The sequence below is a fragment of the Schistocerca americana genome, chromosome 8 (genome assembly GCF_021461395.2).
Source record: "Schistocerca americana isolate TAMUIC-IGC-003095 chromosome 8, iqSchAmer2.1, whole genome shotgun sequence".
NCBI classification, from domain to species: Eukaryota; Metazoa; Arthropoda; class Insecta; order Orthoptera; family Acrididae; genus Schistocerca; species Schistocerca americana.
The window spans coordinates 222,192,011-222,194,922 of NC_060126.1; the positions used below are offsets into that span (position 1 = coordinate 222,192,011).

At 45.8% G+C, this 2,912-nt stretch overlaps 1 non-coding gene across 1 annotated transcript; it reads left to right on the top strand.

The window, feature by feature from the left end:
• Positions 1–2,589: 2,589 nt before the first annotated feature.
• On the top strand, positions 2,590–2,664 carry Trnas-cga. The gene has a single exon. It is a non-coding gene; the product is annotated as a tRNA-Ser (tRNA).
• Positions 2,665–2,912: the final 248 nt, after the last annotated feature.

Below are 2,912 nucleotides of genomic sequence, written 5' to 3' on the forward strand. Positions count from 1 at the left end.
ATGAAAATCTCTAATAGATTTATCTGGCAAGGGCATCTGTTTAAAGTGAAATACACCACGCTGACGTCTTCCAGACATGCCGGCGGACTCAACATGCCTGACATTAAACGAAAGTGAATGGCGTTATATATTAAACGAATCACCCACTTGTTGGACAAGGACCCTGTCAGCGTCACCAGTTGGCTTTTCCGAACCTTACAACCATCGATATGCATCCACCCATTGATGTAGGTAAAATGCATTACAAACAACAACATATCAATCAGTTTATTCTTGAAGTAAGCTATCTAGATGGAAATTAACTCACACAGGATTTACCGACGACGTATCTGTTATTAAAAAGATAGGCATCTCCAATTGTCCGGAATCCCACTGAACGTAAATACCTGACGATTCATTGGAATGCAGTTTGGTACAACATATGTTTAACCGTCCACACTGCTGAGGTGGCATCCACATGGTACAAATTGGTAAACGATGTTATCCCTCCAAATGAAAGGTTGGATAGAATCGGTTTATGTGACAGTGATGAATGCGTCCGCCTTACAAAGTTCCTCTTGCGTCCATTTTGGTTTCTGGGCTTTTCTTTTACAATATCTACCCATCTGAAATTAAAAACCTCGTTAGTACTGAAAATATAACCTGCAGGGGGGAATACCTCGCACTTCAACAGCTGCGTGGCATTACCCCACTGTAAGTTTGGTGACTAGCCTAAGCATAACTCGGCACCTAATTCAAATAGCGGGACAAATCTACAATTAAATTAAAGGTTTAAACTAGGGTTAGTAGTTGAAACGCAAGAATTACATTAAAGCAACTCATAGTAGAACTTACCTTGTAAAATACAGCTGACCAAACTTACATGAGACACGCCGAAAATAAACAATACTTCATTGCTCCAACAATGCCACTGGAAAATGGCTGGTGTAAGCCGTGTAGTAGTTGTTACTCCTGCCGGCAGGGTGTAGCACCAACTGGAAACAGCTTGCGCCATTCAAACTGCGTAAATCAGCCTGCGTGGGATTACCCACATAAGAGTAATTCCCCCACCTTCCCCCATTTAAGAATTGAAATCCACATAACTTCGAAGCGCCATAAATTCTTCTGTTGTACTGAGTTGTATGCTGTTACAGTAATGTCTTGATAGAAACAAATTTCTTGAATGCTGATACACCCTGACATTCTCTGACTATAAGCAATGTTTAGTGATGTGGTAATAAAGTTTAGTACGTCGATGTATTATCGTCACTGCGGTTTTACGTACTAATGTTGGCAAGTATGTACACTATGTGATCAAAAGTATCCGGACACCCCCAAAAACATACGTTTTTATGTTATGTGCATTCTGATGCCACCTACTGCCAGGTACTCCAAATCAGCGACCTCAGTAGTCATTAGACATCGTGAGAGAGCAGAATGGGGCCCTCCACGGAACTCACGGACTTCGAATGTGGTTATACGATTGGGTGTCACTTGGGTCACACGTCTGTACACGAGATTTCCACACTGCTAAACATCCCTAGGTCCACTGTTTCCGATGTGATGGTGAAGTGAAAACGTGAAGGGACATGTATAGCACAAAAGAGTACACACCGACCTCGTCTGTTGACTGGCACAGACCGCCGACTGTTGAAAGGGTCGTAACGTGTAATAGGCAGACATCTATCCAGACCATCACACAGGAAATCCAAACCGCATCAGGATCCACTGCCAGTTCTATGACAAATTAGGTGGGAGGTGAGAAAACTTGGTTTTCATGGTCGAGCGGCTGCTCATAAACCATACATCACGCCGGCAAATGCCGAACGACGCCTCGCTTAGTGTAAGGAGCGTAAACATTGGACGGTTGAGCAGTGGAAAAATATTGTGTGGAGTGATAAATCACGCTACGCAATGTGGCGATCCGATGCCAGCGTGTGTAGTGCCAAGAGTAAAATTGGGAGGCGGTGGTGCTATGGTGTGGTCGTGGTTTTCATGGAGGGAGCTTGCACCTCTTATTCTTTTGCATGGCACTATCATAGCACAGGCGTACATTGATGTTTCAATAACCTTCTGGCTTCCAACTGTTGAAGAGCAATCCCGTGATGGCGATTTCATCTTTCAACACGGTTGAGCACCTGTTCGTAATGCACAGACTGTGGCTGAGTGGTTACGTGACAATAACATCCCTTAAATGGTCTGGCCTGCGCAGAGTCCTGACCTGAATGCTATAGAACACCTTTGGGATGCCAGAATGAGATTTGCACTCTGCAGCGGAGTGTGCGCTGATATGAAACTTCCTGGCAGATTAAAACTGTGTGCCCGACCGAGACTCGAACTCGGGACCTTTGCCTTTCGCGGGCAAGTGCTCTATCATCTGAGCTACCAAAGCACGACTCACGCCCGAGTTCGAGTCTCGCACACTCCGCTTCAGAGTGAAAATCTCATTCTGGAAACATCACCCAGGCTGTGGCTAAGCCATGTCTCCGCAATATCCTTTCTTTCAGGAGTGCTAGTTCTGCATGGTTCGCAGGAGAGGTTCTGTAAAGTTTGGAAGGTAGGAGACGAGATACTGGCAGAAGTAAAGCTGTGAGTTCCGGGCGTGAGTCGTGCTTTGGTAGCTCAGATGGTAGAGCACTTGCCCTCGAAAGGCAAAGGTCCCGAGTTCGAGTCTCGGTCGGGCACACAGTTTTAGTCTGCCAGGATGTTTCACCTTTGGGATGTTTTGAAACGCCGACTTCGTGCCAGGTGTCACCGACCGACATCGATACCTCTCCTCAGTGCAGCACTCCGTGAAGAATGGGCAACATTCCCCAAGAAACCTTCCAGCACCTGATTGAACGTATGCCTGCGAGAGTGGAAGCTGTGATCAAGGCTAAGGGTGGGCCAACACTATATTGAATTCTAGCATTACCGATAGAGGGTGCCACGAA